We start from the raw sequence: 24,236 nt of genomic DNA, 5'->3' as shown, positions 1-24,236 counted from the left end.
GTCCAGGAGGGCTTTTGGTTTCTCCCAGGAAAGAATTCAAGGGTGAGCCGGAAGTGTTAGACAACACCTTTTATTGAAGCAGCAGCATAGGGCAGCAGCATACAGCAGCACCGGAGGTACTGTGCGTTGCAGAGCAGGGCTACCCCATAGGCAATGTGCCCAGAGTGGCAGCTCTGAGGTAGTTATGCAGTCATATTTACACCCACTTTTAATTAAATGCAAATTAAGGAGGAAATTACACAGAAATATCTAGAAAAAAGGCGGTAACTTCCAGGTCGTTGGGTCATTGTCATGGAAAGGGGTGATAACTTCCAGGTGTTGCCACGGCAATGATAAACTGACCCGGCACACTGTTGGACATGTCTTATGGAAAGCTGCTGCCACCCTATCCCTATTTCAACTAGCCCTCCTTTCGGTCTGGGGTTCAAGCCCTACCTCCAGAATTAAGTCCTGCCTCCTGTCTAAAGAGGATGTACAATTATGAAGCCAATAGTAGAGAAGAGATAGAGTGGTGAACAGAAAATGTTCATGTCCTTTATCCTTCATCCTAATAACAAAGGCAGTTAAAGGGAAAGAAAGACAACAGAATGACTGTCTTCTTTGTGCTTTGATTAGATTTTTACTGATTACCACCTCTGCCACCTCCTGCCCAAGCCTGGGGTAAGAGAACAAATATTGGAAATAAAACACAAAAGAAAGGAAAAAATAACATTTATGAGTGAAGCAAAGCTAAGAATGAGGGAAAAAGTAGAAAAAAATGCTATTTGACCACCCGTTCTGTCTTATTTTCCTTCCCTTGAAACCATCCATATTTACATTGCCTGTCCAACCCAAACTATTGTGGGGAATAACAATAAGAGAAGAAACAAAAAGGGGGGAGGGTGGGGGAAGATAAACCACATCCCATAAAAACTTCTATTTTAACTTCTTTCCTTTCCTTCTTCATTCTTAACACCATCCGCTCAAACCTCACCCTGCATCTTCCACCCTCAGAGATTCTATTTGACTTGTCATTCATATTCTACTCCTAATGTCATACTGCTCTACCTCAAAATCCTAGAGCTAACACCAGTGGTTTGAAGCTGAAGACATTCCATTGTCCTCCAGCCATCATGTAGGAAGAGTTCCAGAATCTATGCCTAGGATTGAAAGTGGCAAGACATGCTTCTGATACCCTGAATTTGAAGTACTAAGTTTCTGTTCCCATAGTCACATGATTTTTGCCTTAAATTCTTTCCAAGTTCTAAGCAAGCAATTTATATATGTTTAGACAAGACAATGCTTAGTGTAACATATGTGGGAGGGGGAGGAGCAAGAGAGGAGGGTGCTGTTTCTATTTTGAAGGTTTCAGTTTGTTTTCTAACCATTTAGTAAAACATTTTCTTTGTTTGACTTCAGTGTTTTTTGATACATACTTAAAATTCAGCATTAGCAAAGTGCCACTGTAAACTGGTTTATTTTTCTCTTTGTAATTTATCAGCCACTGTTTTTAGATGCATGAGGCTTTAGGGGCTATGTTCAAGTACTTATTTTTCATTATATTTTAATTTATATGAATACTATGCAAAATTGAAAGATACTGCCTCAATAAATGGTAAATGGTAAACTAAAAATTTGTGGGTTAAAACTTCATCAAAAAAAATCTTTGAGGTGAATTTAAGCGAAGAGTATAATCCCACACAATTGCACCTATTTATTAGGGACTTGGGGAGTTAACTTCAAACTGGATTAAGAGCCATGAATTTGTAGTTTGGATCCAGGTCAGCCTAAATGTCTGAAAAATTTGCTAACTTAATGGAATGACTCTATAGAAATTGATCAGTTTATTTTTTGTCCTGGCAGAAATCTCTTCATAATCAAACAGAAAAGTTAAGAAGCCAAATTCACAAAATATTTGCCATCATTTGTCTTTGTGTTTCTAATTATTTTTGTACCTTGGAATTCATTTGTCTTCGACAATCATATAAAATAAACAGCAAAACATGGTTTTTATTTGTTCGGATTTGAGCTGTAGACATTGCTTCTCAGTAATATTAAATAAGTTATTTAATTCGCTTCTGTTTAAATATTGATAAAGTTTATTATTTGTACTCCAGATTTTTCCACAACCTAGAATAATTTAGATAATTAATAGAATTTTGATACATTTTAGAATAATTTAAATTAATATTTAATTCACAGTTCTGTTTGATATCATATAAAGTAATGATAAATATGAGTATTGGGGCAACCAGTAATTCTTTAATAGCATTCTCTTATGGAGATAAAAATGTTTAAATATTAATTAATTTAGTACTAGTAGAACTGCATAGTTATTAGGCATTTCCAAATTTGGAAGAATTTTCATTACACAGTAACTGGGTAATGAAGAAAGAAAACTAAATGCCCTCCTTTAGTCCTTATAGGGGACACATCAAATGAAATTTCCTAATAACCTAGAGATGTTTCATAATTGAGTACTTAGCAGTCATTCCAGAAATAGCAAATATAAGCCTTCATTATTGACTAGGGTTTTCAGAATACATCCACTTCTGTCTCTACACCAAATAGGTTTTCATTACTCAAGTAACATATGGCAGTAAATGAACCAAAAGGAGAACATGTTGCATTATTTTTCTACATTAAGTGCTGACATTATCTTTGCCACACTGTGTGTGCGGTTTTATGTAATGAGAATCTGTTCAGAGACAGTTGTGAGGTATATATTCTGTTCTAGCTTATACCTTTTTGAAGGAGCCCATTTTCAAAGTAGCATACAATTTGTGAATTATGCCCAATTTAATTATCATGCAGTGCTTTAGAAACCTACTCCTAAACGGCTGCTATTAACATAAACAAGTCAATTTACATGTCACAAGAAGTTCAGGTTAAAAGAAAACGCATAATGTATATCTGTGTATTTGTGATTGACTCTAAGTACTCTTTCTTTCTTTTTTTTTTTTTCTCGAGACAGAGTCCCTGTCACCAGGCTGGCAGTGGCCACCATCTCGGCTCACTGCAACCTCTGCCTCCCAGGTTCAAGCAATTCTTCTGCCTCAGGCTACCAAGTAGCTGGGACTACAGGTGCACACCACCATACCCAGCTAAGTTTTTTGTATTTTCAGTACAGACAGGGTTTCACCATTTTGGCCAGGATGGTCTCGATCTCTTGACCTTGTGATCCGCCTGCCTTGGTCTCCCAAAGTGCTGGGATTACAGGCGTGAGCCACCACGCCCGACCTCTAAGTACATTTTCATTGAACAAAAAGAACGACAAATAGATGCACTGATTTTTCTCCCTATAAATTTTGCCCTTATGATAATAATATTTAATAGATAATGATGACTTTCACAATCAGTCACATATATTTATTGAGCACCTGCTATGTGTAAACATCATCCTGGGCAAAGGCCTTCTAACTCTCTGCTTTGTCAAAAACGACTCTAAGTTAATTTTGCCCTAAATCTTTGAAGTAACAACTGTAGAGGTTTAGGGGAGTAAGCACCACCATCAAAGGACAGGACTGTCTGGCCCACAAAATAAGTATCTTTTCCATTTTGAAATGAAACTTTACAAAATGAAATAAAACTGTAAATGTAATGTAATCTAAATATCTAAAAATAAATTCTAATTAAAAGAGTTGAAACTGCTTGAAATGTGTCCCTGAATGGATCAAGCTAGCAAGAAGATAGGCAAGAATGGCACTATGAAGTTGGAGGAGAAGAAAACAAATGAACTGAAACACGATTTTAGAATCATTTACCCATTTCTCCTTCAACCTTTTAAAGTTAGGAAATTTCACCAAGCTTAGGGAAAAAATTGCGGAAGAGAACTGTAAGTATATTTTTTACAGTGGTAAATAAGCATCACCAAAAAAAATTAAATGAAATTTGATGAGTGACTCAATTTCAGCATAAAAGACGTATGGTTATTCAGTTGTAATGTCTTTTTCCTGGGATTACATGAGAGTAAAGTTTATACTTTCAGGGAATTTAAATGTAGTTGTATGGAAGGAGAACATGTGAAACATAAAGACACATTTCCAAATAAGGCTGTAGCATGATCTCCTTTTATGGAGGTCTCCGGGGAGCAGCGCTTTGGTTTTGGCTGTCTACAAAGCAGCCCCATAAATTAAAATATAAAACATTCATTCAAGCTAAAATTAGGGGCTCCTTGTCTGATTCCAAATTACTTCAGTGGTTATATTTTCTAGTTTTGTTATTAATACACGGACCTGTCTCTTATTCTATCAAAAAGTACAGGAATGGTTTCACTTGGTGGCTTTCAAAATCTGAGAACCTTCATATGCAAAAAAAATGAAGCTGATTATGACATAAACTTATAATTATCACTTAAGGAAAAATATAAAAGACAGGATTTACATTGGATGGAAAACCACCTGTCAACATTAGTGGGGACATGACATCTTATTCATTCATTCATTCAATTATTCATTCTTTCAACAGATACTTATTGTGCATTTGCTAACGGTCAGATATATACAGCCAGGAGCAAACTCCTTCAAGGGATCTAGCTTAAATTCTATCGCAATATGATGCAGAGCAAAAGAAAGATTTTTCTCTGCCTTCAGAGAGTGCAGAATCTGATCATTACAATAACAGCAAGAAGGAGGAGGAAGAATATGAGGCAAAGAAAGAAATGGGAAGGATTAATTAATCTTTGGATAGCAAGGTTGGGAATAGCTGTTGTTATAATAAGAACCTCTCTTTTTCCAGTTTATTTGTTGTCTGTCAGGTATCTCAGCCAAATATTTTATATTTTCCAACTATCGTAGTTACACTTTGCTTCATTTTGGGCACATTTTTAAATGGCATAATCTTTAATTATTTTCTTTAAACAAAGGCACCTGCTAGAAGATTAAGTGGAAAGTACAGTCTTAAGATAGAAGAAAAGTAAACACTCGATTTGGAAAAAAGAAAACTTCTCTGGCAACAGTATAATCTTTAAGAAATAATTAATTGTTCGCAAATATCTAAAGTTTAAACATACTTATGAAACTATCCCCTGGAATTCTAGCTTCCTTGAAATTCTAAGACTGTCCTTTAAAATGATCAGAAATGACTCACCAAACACTTTTTTTCATCGCATTGTACCTTTCACATTTATTATTAAAAATCCCTTTTAAACTTGACCGATTTGTTTTAAAAACATGCACTACTAAACTAAGGGCCGGAGTGGAAGGCATTTCTCTGGCAGCCTTAAGAAGAATGCAGTGCTATCGTGTTCGTAGTTTAATCTGCCAGGATTCCATAGCCAAGAAAAGATGGGTGTCAGATCTCTACACATAATCTTCAGAACATCCGGAACTGAGAAATGGAGCTTGAGCAAATGAAAACAAGATAAAACTAAAGCAAGTCTGCCTTTAACTTTATAAGACAGCGAATCAAATGGTGTAGAGAGAAAAAAAAAAAAAAAACTCTTCTGGGTTTCAGAATTTGGACTGAGACATGACAACTTTGTTTCTTGTCTCTTTGTTCGGTGCAGATATTGGTAATGGCACCCATTGAAATGAGAAGAAGGAATGAAGGAATGCCAGAGAAACTTTTTTTCCCCCAAATCTGATTGAAACACTAACAGGAGCCATAGTTCTACAAAAAACAGGGAAACGAATGGGGACAAAACACCCACAGATGCAACTGAAGCTCCCCACACAGTGCTGGTAAAATGCTCTAGATCTGATACCTCAAAAGTTATCTAAAAGGAAGAGAGAGACTGCCTGAAAAATTAAATATTCTTTATAGAGAAAACGATAAGGAAAGGAATACCTGTCACTTCATCCTACTTGATTAAATTGCAAATAGCTATTCGAAGTGAATAATTTTATGCGTTTACACACCTAGTTAAACATGTAAATTTTGCATCAGCATAATGAAAACAAATGCAGATGCTGTTATTGTACCTATGTTAAAGAAAATACTTAAAGGGGAGAGATTATATGTCAAAACTGGAGGCTCCCATAAAATTCCTCAATTACTAACAGTAACTCAATTACTTTTCATGAAGTATCTGTCCTAAAGACTCCCTTTAAATACAAAATTTAAGAGGATATTTAGAAATACTATTGAGACATATTGCAACTCTGATCATTTTTCTAAAGGCCCTTTGTATCTTAGTATAACCCAAATCATTCTTTATATCACCGGAGTCTCCTTTTTAAGTCAAAGATGGTTCTGTATTCTAAAATTGCTACTTCAATACTTGTCAATAGTATAACACCCAATTTGAAACAGAGATGGGCAGTTTTTAGAGATTTTGGCTTGTTTCTTTTTCCCTTAGTTGGTGCATGAGCTACCTACTTAATCTACTTAATTACTTACTTACTTCTAGGCTTTTCTAACATATCATTTGATCATGGAGACCGGGTCTCCTGTTAGAGCATAAAATGGCATGTTTGTTCTTCAAGGGCTCAGCCTATTTCTTCAAAAGAATGAGATGATTAGCCTCACATGCTCTGCCCTTCCACAGGGGTTACAGTGCACTGGCATAAACTGTACCTGAGAAGAGATGTACCACCTCATTTTTCCTGGGAGGACTAGCACTCTATATCAGCCTTAGCTGGATAAATCCATGTAGGAACATGGCCTGGACTGAGTTTTGGAGGAGTTGAGGAAGAAGAACCAGGAATAGCAATGTTTTCAATTTTCTGTTTCTTGGTATCACAGTGGTAATAATGTTCTTCTGTCTGTGCTGCTATAAAAAATACAGCGTCCTGGGTAACTGAGTAAATGCATGTTCACTGGCAGATGATGGCTTCCAGGGAGAGATACTAGGAAGCGGTCCCATTTAGGACAGCTTTCAGAATAACCATTATGGCTCTTTCAGCTCAGCCAAAAGTCTTTTCTTATCCCATAATTTTGGATTTTGAAAAATGTCTTAAATATGAGTAAAATAATGATAACTCAAAAGTACACTCAAAGTAGTGTTTCCTTTTATTTGAAAGTACATTGGAATCCTTCACAATGATATGTTATGATGGAAGATGAAAAAATTCACCCATTTTATGGGTCATATCATAGTGCTTCTAACTTACTTATGTGATGACTTTGCTTTAAGAAATGTGACATTTGCAGATGTATATTATTTTCCAATTTCCAAAACTAGCCCCTTGGAGATATTCCATAAAATGTGATTATGAAGACTATCATCTAGACTAGAATTGGTAGAAATGCAGATTCCTGAGCCCTACTCCGGAATTTCTGGGGGACAGATGTCCAGAGAGTGTGCTATTTTAACACATTACCAAGGGAATTCTTACAAAAGCGCACAAAGTTTGAGAACCATGGCTTTAGAGATGGCTAAATTACAGTAAAAATGGCTACAACCAGAACGATTAACAGGTGAAAAATGGTTATAGGTAAGGAAGCAGAGAAAATTGGCTAAATTTGGCTAAATTTTCTGAAGAAAGTATTTGGTCCACAACCTAGTTAAAACTCCCTTTTCTATAAATTCAGAAAACAATCAGAAAAACTTTGATTGCACTGAGACATAAAATATGAAATGAAATTTATAGAAATGGAAATATCTGTTTACACATAACTGAAGAGATTCTTTTCTCACCAAACTCTGCTTTCTCTTTTCACTTTACCATGATGCAGTGTGAGAATGTGCAGTCTTCATTCCACTCTTCTCTCTAGATTTCAGATCATTGCTTTAATGAGCTTTTTGCTCCTTTTCCATTTGCTGCTGTTGCTTCCCTAGCTTGTTTTTGCTTGATTAACACTACCTCATTTCCATGATTAAAAAGAACTATTATTTGTTCCATGAGTCTTCTGTTTCTCTCAATGCCTGTCAATTTCTGTTTCTTATTTTTGCTGAAAAAAAGGAAAAGCGTGTGAACAGTGGGATCTGATTTCAAGACTAGCCCTTGAGAAGAAATTTCCTAAAATGCCAAACATTTGATTCCGACAGCAAAGGATGCAGATTCAGTGGTTCTCATCTTTTCCTTTCTGGCATAGGATTAAATATTTCTTTCTCTTCTAAGAAGACAAAGCTTATTCTTAGATAACAGCATCTAAGTTATTCCCTTTCTATAATCCATAACTTCTTCCTCTTTTAGCAGTGCCAATTAATAGCTGCTAAGCTTTAGAAATCTTTGTGGTTTGTCAGTGCTTTTTCAATTATGCAAATTTTGTAAAAGGTCTTATAGGACTTCTTGTTTGTGTCTCTTTTAACCTCCTATATGTTTTCTTTTTATTTTTTTTCCTATTATCAGCATTCAGCATTCTCACTTTCTTTCTCCTACCAAAGCAACCATTCCAATGCATTTGACATACATTATTTTGGTCTTAGGTGTTCCTGAATATATTTGCTTTAGAACAGAAAACCAAATACCGCATGTTCCCACTTATAAGTGGCAGCTAAACATTAGGTATTCATAGACATAAAGATGACAATAGACATGGGGAACTACTAGAAGGGAGAGGGAGAGAAGGAGTCCAGGGTTGAAACACTAACTACTGGATACTATGCTCAGTTTGCGGGTGACGGGATTAGTTGTACCCCAAACCTCAGCATCATGCAACATATAAAGATTCAGGTAACAAAGTACCCCTGAATCTAAAATAAAAGTTTAAATCATTTCAACAAATTAAAATGTGTGTTGCTGTTTTGTGTGCATACATTTTAAATGACATTGTGTTATAGTTTACTGTTCTTATCTTTGCACTCAGCGTTATATTTTAAAGATTCACACATGTTTCTGGATATTCACCTATCTGGCTCCATTATTACTGAATGCTGCAGAGTACAGTGTGTAACACATGCTGCCAACCACACTAGATCTGTGCACTCCCCTGGAGATAGACACTTCGATTGCCTCCAATTCTCTGCCACCAGAAATAACACTAACATTAGCATCCTTTAACAAATCCCCTTACACACCTCTCTGAGAATTTCTCTATGTTACATGCCTAGGAGCAGAATTGCTGGGCTGGACGTGAGTATATATTTGATTTGGCTAAGAATGACAGACAGCTTTCCAGAAGGGCAGCACCAATCCACATGCACCTGCAGCACATGAGGCTTGTTACACATCCATATCCCTGCAACATTATATTTTATCCAGTTCTCTAATTTCATATTTTTGTCATATAAATACATAAACAGTTTATAAAGGAAAGGGGACTATAATTAATCAACAGCTCTTACTGATTGTGACACATGCTTTACCTTGAAGTAGATAGTGAAATTTCAAAGCAAATGATATATCAATTCAGTATTCAGGGAGCATGCGTTATAATGGATAAGAGAGACAGAAGACAGTATATTCTAAAAGCTGTTTATAGCAGAATGAATACAGTTTTGGAGAAACACAAAGGCAGATCATATAGTCCAGACTAGAGTATCAGGGAAAGTATTTTGAAGAAAAAAAAAAATGTGACCCTGAGGGATGAAAGAGTAAGTACACTTACTAGATCCTTGACTGAAAAATGGTCATTTTCCGGTTGGAAAATTTATCCTCTTAGACTGAAAATGCATTGTTGGTAATCATGCTTATAGACCTACATATACCATGAGCATCAAAGTTCCAAATCACCTTGCATTTTATTTTATTGGTAATTATTTCTTTGAATTTTATTCTTTTCTTCAATGTTTCTTTTAGATGCAGAGGGTACATGTGCAGGTTTGTTTCCTGGGTATATTGTGCAATACTGATGTTTGGAGTAGGGATGATCCCGTCATTTGAGTACTGGGCATAGTACTCAATGGTTCATTTTTCAGCCCTCTTCACCTGCCTCCCCTTCTATTTGTCCCCAGTTTCTACTGTTGCCATCTTTGTGTCCTTGAGGACCCAATGTTTAGCTCCCAATTATAAGTGAGAAAACACAGCATTTGGTTTTCTGTTCCTGCATTAATTCATTTTAAGATAATGGCTTCCAGTTTCATCCATGTTGCAGCATTTCAAAAGATGAATGGAGGTTTGTTATCCTGGACATTGTAGGACATGGTGTTAGGAATACTGGTGTTAATTATCTTCATTTTATATTAAAGAAACAAAGCCTCACAAAAAGTATATTGCCTAACTCCATACAGCTGGTGCGTATTTGGTACAACCAGAATTTTAACAAATGTTTGTTTGACCTCAAAGTTTATCCCTGTTTGTTGCTGTACACTGGTTTTAAAAAGGCAATAAACATATATACAGTAAACATTGATATAAGAATTTTCCATGAGTTGGCTGAATTCTGTTTCAGTGGCTTAGGAGACTATTAATAAGGACCAAGAACAATCTGGCTTTCTGTTTTGATGATGATTTTCACGTTTACCCTAATTTCAGAAATAGTTTTCTTTAAAATACTGATATGTACCCATGGAATTTTTAAGCCTACTTGGGTCTTGGAAAAGAAGCCTCTCTGCAAAATACTAACACATACTTCCAACAGGAAACTTGCTCCCATTAATAGCCATACAGGTCCCATCCATGCAAGGCCTCTGAACTGTGGAGACAATCATAGCTTGCAAAAGGCAACTTTATATAATATAACTTTAATTATAACTAAATGTTAATTAAACATTTTGTCAATGTTGTCAATATCCTTGCAAAGAATTTTATAGATTAACATATTTCTGTTTGTTAGTCCAGGTCTTACAATTAATAAGTAATTACTGGTAGTCATACTCAAACTTATAAAATACACAAAGTGTACAAAAGACACTATTTTTGTAATTAAGGCAATAATTTTTCAGATCTTAGATATGTTTCAAAGCATAAATCCTCTGAGAAGAAGGTATCATGAGAATTAAATATGCCAAATCATCAACATGCATCACAGAGATGTCTAAATATTTAAAAATAACACTAAAGGAAACCCAGTACTTTCCATGTGGTATATTCTGCATTCATAAGCATGTGAAGGACAGTGGTTTTTGTTTTATTTAATTTTTTTGATCAAGGATGCAACACTTCTCAGAAGCATACATTTTATATTTTAATTGTTAATCAGGGAACATACTGCTATTATGCCATTAGCTCACAAGAGATTTCTGACTATATTTTTACCTTGATGACACAGTATCCAGCATTAAGCCAGTTGAAAAAAGTCACCCTCTTATGTTAAAGTAAATTGGAATGATTTGGATCAAAGGCAGAGATATTTAGATTGAGGGACTAAATCTCCCCCTTGAGATAATCTATAAAGGTTCTCTTCTAAACATAGATATTGAAATTAAAATTAAGCAGTTCTTTTAAATAGAATGTGTTCAAGCTGACATAAAGTTTCAGAGAAGAGTCCTATCCATATCTCCACAATTTTAAAATTCTAATAATTTGAAGTCCTAGACGGAACAGATTCTTCAATGTTTATATCCCAGTGGGCTGTGACTCCACTTGAGGCTAGGTTGGTATGGGGCTAAACTAAGAACAGATACTCCTGGAGTCTCCTGAGAGAGTCTCCTTATTCAAAACTATGTCTCTGATATGGTCAAGTAAGAACACTTCTTAACCAAAATACTTCTCTGGTTACTATTAGCACTGTTATGAAAGTTCTTATTTGTCACTGCTATATCAGGACTTGGCCAATTGAAGATGGCTAGAAACTTGATTCAAAATAACTTAAACCAGTGTTTTCCAACCTTTAATGCATCAGAATTACTTGGAGAGTCTGTTATACTTCTTCCCTATTCCCAGAGGTTCTGATTTATAAAGTACGGGATAGGGCCCTACAATAAGCATTTCTAACCAGTTCTCAGCTCACGTTAATGCTGCTGCTACAGAGATCACACTTTGAGAAACACGGACTTGAACAAGCAAGTAAAAAACAAATAAAAAAAAGGCTTATGCAATTTTGAAGTCCAAAGGTCCAGAAATCCTACTTCTGCTCCAGTCTGGCTGGCATAAAAGTAGAAGCTGAAGTACTGTAATGAGGACTCTGTCTTCCCAGTTATAAAGCAGATTTACTCTCTCTTCCATTAAGATGGTCACTGGCACAACCATAATCATGTTTTTCAGGGTTAGCAAGTTCATCTCAAAGAGACAATCTTGCCCTATTCTCTGCAAAGAAAATCCTGGGGAGAGCTCTGATTGGCCTTAGCCTACTCACACGTGCATTCCTCGGGGGAGAAAATTACTGTGCCTAGGGTAATGGCATATTTTGATTGTGCAGACCTAGGCCATATCCATGCCCATGGGCCCAGAAGGTGTTCCTTCAATAGGCCTGGTCATTTCAATTCTTTCTTTTAGAGTAGCTTGTGTCTTATGAAATTCCTTGGTCTTTCATGTAAATATACATTAGCAAGGTAGCCCCTGGGCCAAATTATGTCTGAAAAATCCACATCCTGATTGGGAATGTAGTTCAGACTCCAACCTTGGGACCTAGTTGGCATATAAATATAAAGTTCAAATTACCTTAATGACCTTTTTAAAAAAATCTTTAGTGATATTCTAGCTATGACAGTAGCTGATTTTGAATAGATAGCAGTCTCTGATAGTATTATTATCACTCCAGAAAAGATTTAAACAATATGAAAATTGGTGAGTGCAAATGAACATGGACTTGCAGTTCAGCAGTTTGACTAATTTCTCTCCTAAGCATAAGGTAAACTTGTTCACATTCAGAGGCCCTTTAGATGACATGATTTAATGTGACTAAAAGACGTACAGATGGCGCTACACTGCCTCTGCTGGGAGGAGAGGTCAGACGGCAATTGGCTGTAACACAAACCGTGCTAATGTACAGCTACAAGCTGCCACATTGGGGTCCATCTTTCTGAGAGCCTGTTAGGTGAAGTAATCAAGCGCTGTGACAGTGCTCCCCAGATACAGGAAAACACGGTGACTTTAATGCTACCCTAAAGTGCTGTCAGCCATTCACAGAATGACTATTTTTCAGGTGCAAGATTTTAATACATTATCACCTATTTTATTTGCTTAATAAGAAACCAAATATTAAAAATGTTAGGTGAGAAATCTAATTTGAATCTACCATCCTACATATCATTCCATTTTTTTCATATGAACATTGAAGGATGACATTTAAAATCACACTGGCATACATATTTATACTTTTCATACATATCTTTATCAAGTGTAGTCCATATAACTATGTGCTTTAAATAATGATAATAAGAGAATTGAACCAATCTAACAATATAGAAAGCCATCAATGTAGACAAAGGGCATTTGGTGCTACCTTGATATTTTAAAATCAAACTTTGCTTCATAGACTAACGTGGCCTTACAGAAAATGACTACTAAAACACCGGCTTTCAAAATATTAGAAACGGGAGAAAGGTATTATCAAAAAGAAAAAGTTACTGATCACTTATTTCATGAAAGAATCTGTACTGAATACAAGTGTGCAAGAAAAAAAAGAGAAACATTCATTAGAAAGAATATAGCTAAACATAATTCTAAGAAATGTTCACATCACCTTGAACTTGATGACATGGTGTATGTTGTAGTAAGCTCATCCTATTTGAAACACTAAATGTAAAGTACTTACATTTATTCAGTTTAAAATCAGTGCCTTTTCAAGCTAACAGGCAAAAGAGAACATATTCTCCTATCCTCTCATTATTTAAGAGAGGAAAATGGACAACGAAATGGTGAAACAAGGTCCAGATAACATGAATGATTTGCTGAGAATCATAAAAGCAACTGGCAGCAGAAGCAGAAGCAGAATACAGGTCTTGTCTTCCAAACCAATTCTTGTTCCACTATACCATTCTTTTTCTATGTCTCGGCCATTAGGCTGTGGCCTAACATAGAACAATTAATCATCACGCTTAGAGTTATATAATTCCTGCAGAGATCATTTATTTCCAGCTCCCAGTCAATAAGCTGTGAAGTATTTTCAGCTCCATTTTACACATAAGGTAATTGGGATCAGGGTGATATGTCAAATATTAAATATCTAGTTGGTTTTGAAAGGATGACCATACATCAGATCTACTTAATGTTAGATGATTTTTCTTTCTGCTGCCTTTCAAAATAATTATACCCCTAGCTGAGCTTGAACCATAAACATAGAAGCTAAAAGCAAAACATATAAATAGTTATATCGAGAGAATTTGATTAAATCTTATATTACAGAGGATGTTCCCCAATGAGTAAAGAGTAAGATTCTCTGCATGGCTTGGTTTCTTGAGCTGAGAAGCAATAAATGGACACATCTATTGTGCTAATTCTACCCATTTGAGTAATTCAGATCTTGAAAGTACTTAATAAATCATGTCATTTCATGTTTCAAGGTCTTTAAAAAATTGAAGTTTAGTCTATTAATGTATTGGGTCTCATGTGTCCCGGGATGGATGGAGGGATTTTGATGGAGGAGTTAATTAACCATGCTCAGGTGTCATACAGCTTGATTTTCAATCCTGAATCTACCCCACTCTTTACCTGACCTTCCTAAGCTTTGCTTTCTTTATATGGAAGATAGGATAGTTATACCAGCTTCATAGGTTTGTATAAAGATCAAATGATATCATTATATGCAAAATGCTTACTATTCTGCCAAGGGTATAGTACTTGGCATACAGTACAGAATACAATACTTGCATTCTGCCAAGCATATAGTGATTGCTAAGTTAGTTAGTATAGCAGTCAGCATTTGCTGAGTTATGCTTTGTAAAAAAACAACCTGCAAATATTAGTAGCTTAGAAATACAAATGTTTATTTCTTGTTCATATTACATGTCAGCTATAGAACAGCTTTGTCTTAGCTCTATTGCATTTCTTCCTCATTCTGGGATGTAGGTTGAAAGAGCAGCCCATATATGGAACATGCTGTTCTCATGGTAGAAGGAAAAGAGCAATGGCCACAACCAACGGATCTTACATTTTGTTTGGTTTTATTTTTTGAGACAGGGTCTCTGTCTGTTGCCCAGGCTGGAGTGCAGGGGCATCATCCTAGTTCACTGCAGCCTCAACCTCCTGGACTCAAGTGATCCTCTCATTTCAGCCTCCTGAGTAGCTAGGACTACAGGCACATGCTATCATGCCCAGCTACTTTTTTTTGTCTTTTGTAAAGATAGGGTCTCACTACTTTGCCCAGGCTGGTCTTGAACTCTTAAGCTCAAGACATTTTCCCACCTAGGCCTCCCAAAGTGCTGGGATTATAGACATGAGCCACCACACCCAGCCTAAAGTTTTTGTGTAGACATAGTATATGTCACTCCCATTCACATTTTTTTGACCAAAGTAACTCACATAGCCAAGTCGGAAAGTATGTTCTTCCCTCAGGGAGACAATGGAATTGCATGATGACAGGTGAGAATGTAGAAGTCTCTTTCATGGCGGTAGAAAATAACTGGGCACAACAATTCAATTCTACCACAGTTGGTGATTCTTTAACAAGAGAGGAAGGAAGAGACATAAACAGCACTTTTAAAGAGTTTGAAAAAGTGTCTCTGCCTGCTCTACCTCTACTAACTATATGATGTTCAACAAGACATTTAATCTGTAAATGTTAGACTCCTCATCTATAACAACATTGTTGTAAGCATTAAATGATGCAAAGCAATTCAAATAAATCCTTGTAATGAATAATGGAAATAAGGAGAAAAAATTTCTGCCCCTGAAGAACTTGCCATTGTAGAAATCCAAAACAGTGATGAATACTTTGCAAGGCTGACCAGCTGTTGCCCTGGATTGTAAACAAGGGAACACAGGCAACCCAGATATCCCATTATGAGCTCTGCATACTATCAATCATGAGGGCTCCCTCTGAGAGTATGAAGGCAATATTAACACTATATACCACTAAGAATCGCTCAAAAACCAAGTCCAACTTGCTGAACTTCAGCAAAAACAAACATGAACTAGAGATCTTAAAACAGAAATCATAAACCCTAGTACCATCTTAAGATGAAAGGAAAAAATGAATTGGAAACTGTCATTTATTTATAATGGCCCAAAATTGTTTCCTCATCATTCATTATTCAATAAATGACTCATTTATTTGTTCAATAAGTATTTACCTATTTATTTATTTATTTATTTATTTTGAGATGGTGATCTTGCTCTGTCACCCAGGCTGGAGTGCAGTGACACGATCATAGCTCACTGCAGCCTCAGACTCCTGGGTTCACAGGATCCTCCCACATCAGCCTTCTGAGTAGCTGGGACTACAGGCATGTGCCACCACTCACAGATAATATTTTTAAAAAGTTTCGTACAGATGGGGTCTCACTATGTTGCCCAGGCTGATCTCAAACTCCTGGTCTCAAACAACTCTGCTGCCTCAGCCTCTTGGAGCAGCTGAGACTACAGGTGTGTACCACTATGCCTGGTCCACCTGTTTTGTGTCCATTTAAGCGGTGGAGAAATAGTGATTAAAAAAATGCACACTCATGACATTATGGCCAGTAGTATCTGATCAAGGAGACCAATATTAATCATGTAATTTTATCTTATTTTGAAATTACATATTAATATGTACATTAAAATAATATGTATTAATTACATTAATCACTTGTAATTTCAAAATAAAAATGTGCTATAGAATATAATTATAGGGGACTATATGAAAAAGAAACCTGGCAGACTATGGAGGAAAGTAAACAAGAAAGACTTCTCAAAATAGGGGATTTTGATCTGACATTTGAAAACTACCTTAGTTCCGTGGACTAACGCAATGGGGAAGAGGAAAAGCATCTTGGACAGAGAGAACATCAAGATATGAAGACTTTGGGGCACAAGAGGGTATGACACTGAGGAATTGAAGATCACTGTATCTAGTGCAGAGAAGGGAGAGAGATGAGGGAGGGTGGAACTGAGGCCCCATTCCGAAGGGTCTTACATGCTCTAAGTATCTATCACTATTCAAGTAGTGTGAAGCTATTAACTTAATTTAAACAGGGGCTTGGAGTAAGCACATTTTATTTTTTCATCACAGCAATGTATTGGTTAGAAATTAAATTGTTCAGAAAGATTTATAAAGAAAAGCAATATTCTCCTAATTCAACTTCACATTCTCCTAGACCCTCTCTCCAGAGGAAACCATGTTTTAACATTTAATATACAATTCTTCTAACGGTTACTGCAATATCTCTAAATAACTTGATCAATCCTTTATTTCTTAATCCATTAGCAATAAAATATATATTTCAAATTCCTTATAGTACAGATGGGTATGTAATTCAAATTTTTCACCATTCTTTAGCCTATTCACCAGCCAATTTTTAAATTAATGTTTAAATGCTTTTATCATTCCTTTTGTAACTGTAAATAATATACTTAAGCCCACAAGCCTGGGCAACATAGTGAGACCCCATCTCGGCAAAACAAAAGAACTTTAAAAAATTATCCGGGTGTGGTTGTGCACACCTGTAGTCCCAGTTACCAGGAGGCTGAGGTGGGAGGATCTCTTGAGCCCAGGAGTTTGAGGCTGCAGTGAGCTACGATCATGCCACTGCCCTCCAGCCTGGGCAACAGAGCAAGATTCTGTCTCTTAAAAAAAGTCTCTATCACTTGATCCAGAAGATATAGATATTATTTCTCTGGTAGTGTTCCTACTATTAACATATTAAGATATTACTGCCTTTACCCTTTTCTTCCTCTTGCCTCCTCTTTATCTCCCTCCATATTTCTTTACCACTTAAACGTCTATGTGCACCAGTAATATTGGCCATTCTGGACTGTATCGTTCCTATACAGTTTTGATATCAAAATATGCTAATCTGTTAAAAAAGTTAGTTGGAGAGTCTTCCTTCTTTTTCTCTTCTCTGGAAGAATTTATGTAAGATTGAGAAAATTATTTGTTCCCAGAATATTTTGTAGAATTCAACTATAAAGTTTTCTAGGTTTGTTTTTGTTGTTGTTGTTGTTGTTGTTTTGTTTGTTTTGCAAAAACTAATGGGATTTCTTTTATTGAAAATCTCTGGGGTTTACTCACCCAGTGGAAGGGAACGTCTAGAGAGGACACACAACTGTTATTCTGGAAAAGCTTTTTTTGAGACACAACAGAGGCAGGAGCAGTACGCGGCCTGAAGTTCCACCATTGCCTAATGGATTCTAGAGCAGCACACAGGATCTTGCAAGGCTGAGCATCAGATTCCTGTAGGAGAAATTCTGGCCATTGAGCTGCAGGTTTCTTAACCTGGATGATTAGGTTCTTCTCTGGTGAAATCAGGGATGGCATATGGCAGGCTCTTAAACAGTCGCGGCCTGGAAGAGCACTCTGATGTGATCAAGAACTGTAATGCGAGTCCTGCAATTACAGGAGTATAATCAAGTAGAACCCTGTACCCACGGTTTTTTGTCCACCTTAGCTTTGAAGAATTAGGGAGCACCAGTCCTTTTCCTGCTGAAGTCCCAAAACTTGTAATTCAGCTACGTGACATGATTGGCTAGTGGCTTGATCTACTCTGTGAGCCTTCCTCCAGGACTGATCATATTAAGCACTAGGCTCTGGCCAGTTTTCACAGAATTCTTCATGAGCCCAACTCGTTTTCCAGGAAAGCCAGCCTGTAGGAATTCAGTCTTGGACAAATTGACACTTATCTCTTGGATTTTCTATTTCTTCTTAAGTCATTTTCTTTTTCTAAATAGCATTCTGTAATAAGTGTATTTATTTCATCTAGTTTATCAAATATATTGAGATAAAATGGCACTTAATATCCAAATTACTTTTTAAATCTTACTTAGAAAAATAAATTTGCCAATTATTTTATACATTTTTCAAAGAAGCATTTTTAACCTTATTTTCTATTATTGTTCTTTGTTTTTGTATTCATCAATGTTAGTTATCTAACAAATAGTCATCAATTTTCGATTAATAGCTGAGCATTCTTCTAGGTGCTTCAGGCAAAAAGTTTAAAACTCCCTTATCTGATGAAACTTACATTCTAATGTAAAGAGACATACAAATAATTGTGTAAGAGTATATTCTATGTTAAATGTGATCTATCCAATGGAAAAATTCTGTCAAGGTAGAGTAGTTACGAAGTGTGGGAATAGGGATGTAATTTTGTATCATAGGATCAGGAAAGGCCTCAGCGAGGTCCCATTTGGACAAAGGCCTGAATAAGAGCAGGGAACAAGCCATGTGGGTTTAAGGAGAGAAAGCATTAGAAGCAGATACATCAGCATCTGGCAAGGTAAGAGCAGTGCTTGGCATGTTCAAAGGTCATCGAAGCCCCTTATGTGGTTGGAATGGAGCAAGCAAAAGAGAAAATTAAACAAGAAGGGGATTTTTGCTTTTACTTTGTAATTTCTTTTTTTCTACCTTCTTTGAATTTATTTTGATGTTGCTTTTAGTACTTTCTTGAATTGAATGCTTAGTACAAAAATTTTTAGATTTTCCTTTTGACTAATGTAAGTACTTGGGACTACAGATCTCCCTCAAAACATGTAGCTTTGTTCCATGACATGCATTTTGTGTTTTATCTTTATCATTTGGTTCTAATAATATTCTAATGTCCATTTAAATTTTGTCTTTTGTCCATAAATTGTTTGCCTAGAGATATGTGGGTAGGTAAATTAATTATTGGAGTTCCAGAAGGAAACAATAGTGAGAACGGTAAAAGATAATATTTGAATACATAATGTCTGAGGATTTTATGGATATTTTGAAAGACAATAATCCTCAAATTCGGTAAAGTAATGAATCCAAAATGGATTAAAACATAGTTCACATCCCAATATGGTCAAATCTTTCATATTTTTATTAATTATTACTGAGCCATGTGTAACGGGTGAGTTCTTGAATAAAGTGACTAGCTCAAGCAGAGGAACTGAATTTTAAATCCTATGTAATTTTAATTAAACATAAATATCCACAGCTGGTGGCTATTACACCGAACGTTACACTTCTAAATCGAGCCTACAAGAGAGCCTAGGACTAAGCCTTGAGACAACGAGCATTCGATGGCCAAGTAGAAGATGATGAACCTGCGAAAGACTAAGAAGCTGTCAAAGAGGTACAAGGCAAGAACAATATCCATAGAATGTGCGTTCACAGAATCCAAGAGCAGATAGGGTTTTAAGAGGGGGAAGGTGGTCAACAGAGTAAATGACAGCTGAAGGAATACAATAATGTTTGAAAACAACTATGGGATTGAGTTCTGCATAGAATATTGTTAACTGTAGCAAGAACGATTTTGATGTAGTAATGAGCAAGTTCAGGCTAGAGTGGATTGAAAAGTGAGAGATGAATAAATGAATATAGTGGGCATATTGATCAGGGTTTAGGTGCAATCTGCTTTTACTCATCTAAGCGCAAGAGAATTAAAAAATTTATAAGATGCAAAATATCTTACAACATCACTGGAAAGTGATATGGTTTGGATTTATGTCCCTGATCAAATCTCATGTCACATTGTAATCCCCAGTGTTGGAGGACAGGCCTGGTGGGAGGTGATTGAATCATGCGGATGGTTTCCCCCTTGCTGTTCTCATGACACTTCTCATGCCACTAAGTTCTCACGAGATCCGGTTGTTTAAAAATGTGTAGCAACTACCTCTTTGCTCTCTTCCTCCTGCTCCAGCCATATAAGACATGCCTGCTTCCCCCTCACCTTCTGCCAAGGTTATAAGTTTCCTGAGACCTCCCTAGTTGTGCTTCCTGTATAGCCTGTGGAACTGTGAGCCAGTTAAACCCGTTTTCTTTATAAATTACCCATTTACCCAGTTTCAGGTATTTATTTACAGCAGTGTGAGAATGGACTAAAACAGAAAGCAAAAAAATAAACGAACAAACAAACAAAAAAAAACAGATTCTTTATCGTGCCTCTGGGAAAATTTCCAAAGCCCTCCAAGCAAAACTGTACTCCAGTGAATCTTCTGTTCCTGGGGCAATCAGAACTTCACCAATCATGTTAGCAAATCCTAGCTATAGATTCTAGCTCCTGAACCATGTTATTTCTGCTACAATTCACACCAAAAAAACAGCTGCCTCTTGCTCTACCTCTTTCTCCAGTTCAGTTCCAAATTTCAGACTCTGAAGAGTGCTCATGATCATTGCAAACTAAATCCCATCCAGAGTACTAGCTGCAAGGGAGTCTGACAAGGGTTATTTTTGCTTTGAGGATATTTTTAATTGCAGATATGTGGGCATATGTAGTTATCTTTCTGTTATTGGTCTCTAATTTGGTCCCACTGTAGTCAGAGGGTATGTGCAATATGATATTACTTTTTTGAAATATGTTTATATTTGTTTTATGCCTAGAATATGGCTGGTTTTTGTAAATATTTTGTGTGTTCTCAAGAAGGTACTGTGCATTTTATGTGTAGTATAATTTGGGGGCACAAGTTCTAGAAATGTCCATTGGATCCAGCAGGAAAATTATAGTACCCAAATCTTTCACATTCTTACTAATTTTTATGAAAGAAGTGTATTAAAATCTCCCATTATGATAATGAAATTGACAATATATACTTTTTAGTCATCCATTTTTGCTTTGTATGTCTTAAGGTTATGTTATTCATGCATATTTGTTTAAAATGGTTCTATATTACTGGTGAACTGAAACTGGTAAAGACAAAACTTTTATCAATAAGGTTGATTTTTAGAGTCTCTAATAATATATTTTGCCTTCATTTCCATTTTGTCTGATATATATTTGACATAGAATATTAAATAACATAAAAAATATTATAGTAACATCAAGACTTCACAGTGAAAGAATCACATAGGTTTGGAAAAGTGGCAGTGCAAAGTATAACTACAAAGTCATGAGTTAAGAAGAATGGAGAGAGATTCAAAATTTTCTGTATTACAAAAATAAGAAGAATTTATTTTAACTTCATTTTATGTTTGGCTTTCAAGAGAATGAGAGGAGAGGGAGGCTCTAAAAACACAGAGAAAGGGCCGGGCGTGGTGACTCACGCCTGTAATCCCAACACTTTGGGAAGCCGAGGCAGGCGGATCATGAGGTCAAGAGATCAAGACCATCTTGGCCAACATGGTGAAACCCCATCTCTGCTAAAAATACAAAAATTAGCTGGGCGTGGTGGCACGCGCCTATAGTCCCAGCTACTCGAGAGGCTGAGGCAGAAGAATTACTTGAACTTAAGAGGCAGAGGTTGCAGTGAGCCAAGATCGCGCCACTGCAGTCCAGCCTGGCCACAGAGCAAGATTCCACCTCAAAAACAAATAAATAAATAATACAGAGAAACGCTAAAGCCTGATTTTCAAAAATACCTACAGATGAATATTTTTAAAGGACCAAGATGTTTAATATGCAATTTTGACGTTTACAACGCTGCACTGTGAACCCTTTCCATTTCCCCAAACTATCATTAAACTCAGCTAATACTAAAAAGTTCTTTGTGAGACATTTATCTGTTAAAAGCAGGTAAACAGGATGGCTTCCACCTATGAGACAATATGACAGAACAGGGACAGTATGAACAAAATAGCAAAATGATGCATGATCTAACCTACTGCAGAAGGAGCTGAAATCTCAAGACTTAAAATAAGGAATCAAGTTAATCTTCCTTAGATTTAAGAGGCAGTATGACCTCAACTGATAGCTGAGCATTAATTACTTGTAGGATGAAAATGAAGTTTCCATCTACCTATTCTACAAATATCATTGTTCAAATACAGTGGAGTAGTATACAAGTAAGATAGTAATTTTATTTTTAAAAATACCCTAAACTATATGCTTCAAAGAAACTCATTTGTATTAATCTGTTTTGAAACTACTAAAATTTAAGTTAGGGAAGATTCTATTTGTGTTACATAGAAAGGAATAACAAACTCAGGAGTGAGAACTATCACATGCATTTAACATGCTTCATTTTACATGAAATTTTATAAGTTCACATGTCATTTTTTAGGCTATCTATAAATAAAAGAGATTCTACTTTTAAGATATGGGTATTCAAAGAAAATGGCTGATAATCTACTTAGCTGAGGACAATAAATTTTATCTTACACTCAGAAAAAAATCAGGAAGACATTTTTACTGATTTTACCAAAACAGCAGGATGAACTTCAAACTAATCTTTCTATTTTAGCAAAACCACATATAAAAGTGAGTGAATATAAGATCTTAAAATACTTCCTTGGATTTGAATAGTATCTTTCTTCCAACAGCTCAAAGCAATTTGCTTTAGGTTCTTATTCAGCCTAGAAACCATTCTGTGAAATTGTGAATTACAGTATAGACAAATATATATTCTCATCCTCATTTCTATGAATAGGAGAGTTAAAAGATGATAGATTAAGACTGATTGGCTCAAGATTATAAAATTAAACCCAGATCTCCTGACTTCAGGGCCAAATCTCTTTCCAAGGACTTTATTTACACTATCTGCAATACAGAAATCCTCTTCTTTCTCACCTTATTTCAGTCGATTACCTCGACCCCTGTCAGTACAGGTGGGTGCCATGCTATCTTTCAAAGACTGGATCCTTTTTTAGTTACATATTTCCATCAATCTGGAATGCTCTTTATCCCTGTGATCTATTCAAATCCTTCCTTCAAGTCTGACCTTATCAAAAAATTATTATCTAAAGCAGTTCAAGTTTTGTTGGGTTACCAACAAAATGATTATATTTAACCAATATGTTTAACCAACTATGACGATGACTCTGGTGTAGCAACAAAATCAGCACATTTTAAAAGAAAATTCTAGATTTTGTCCTCTTTGAGGGCAGGGAACATGTCTTGGTCATCTTTGTTTATCCAGCACCTACAGAGGACCTGAAATAGTAGACAGTGAAGATGAATGCTTGCTGAGAGAAGGTTGCAGTATATTACTATATTGATATATTGTTCTTGCTCAATATTCATGGGAATAAGTAGCATATACACCAAGAATTATGATTATATACTTGTAGTAATGTAAGTTTAAATAACAGAGCACAATGTTGATTTAGTTGGTGGTAAATAAAGCCGGCAACTACCTCACAACCACTGCTGTCTCCTTATTTTTCCTGCTTAGTGTTTGATGTCAGCTAGCTTATGATGTTAAAGATGTGAGGAGTCTTATTTGCACTCTCACTACATCCACCTTTCTTAGTCTTTGGCTGCATTCCCTATGGTTATTCTCCCTTCCACTTTTTTTATTGTCCTTCAGCAGTTGCTTACCTATTACCAAGTCCTCACTGGGTCTAGAATAGGAATATGAGAGTAGGGGCTTGTGGTGGTAGGTAGGAAAATGGAAACTGAGGAAGCTAATCTACTTCCTCTTTCTAGTCAAGATCATGTATTTTTTTTTTCTTTTCAGACGCTAACTCTTTCCTGAACTGTCAGCCAGAAGATAGTGTTTGCTAGTTAAGCACAGGTTTTCTATTTCACTGTATCATTTTCTTTGTGGCTCTCTAGGTACTTAACAATGAATCAGGCA

At 36.1% G+C, this 24,236-nt stretch overlaps 1 long non-coding RNA gene across 1 annotated transcript in view; it reads left to right on the top strand.

Moving 5' to 3' along the window:
* The window catches only part of LOC117975385 (uncharacterized), a 72,328-nt gene that overhangs the window by 6,271 nt on the left and 41,821 nt on the right, over positions 1 to 24,236 (top strand). Inside the window, exon 2 of the long non-coding RNA XR_004665624.3 lies at positions 19,721 to 19,858. This is a non-coding gene — a long non-coding RNA (uncharacterized LOC117975385). The remainder of the gene's footprint in view (positions 1 to 19,720; positions 19,859 to 24,236) is intronic.

This window comes from Pan paniscus, chromosome 10, assembly GCF_029289425.2.
Source record: "Pan paniscus chromosome 10, NHGRI_mPanPan1-v2.0_pri, whole genome shotgun sequence".
NCBI classification, from domain to species: Eukaryota; Metazoa; Chordata; class Mammalia; order Primates; family Hominidae; genus Pan; species Pan paniscus.
This window is presented reverse-complemented; position numbering and strand designations above follow the sequence as displayed.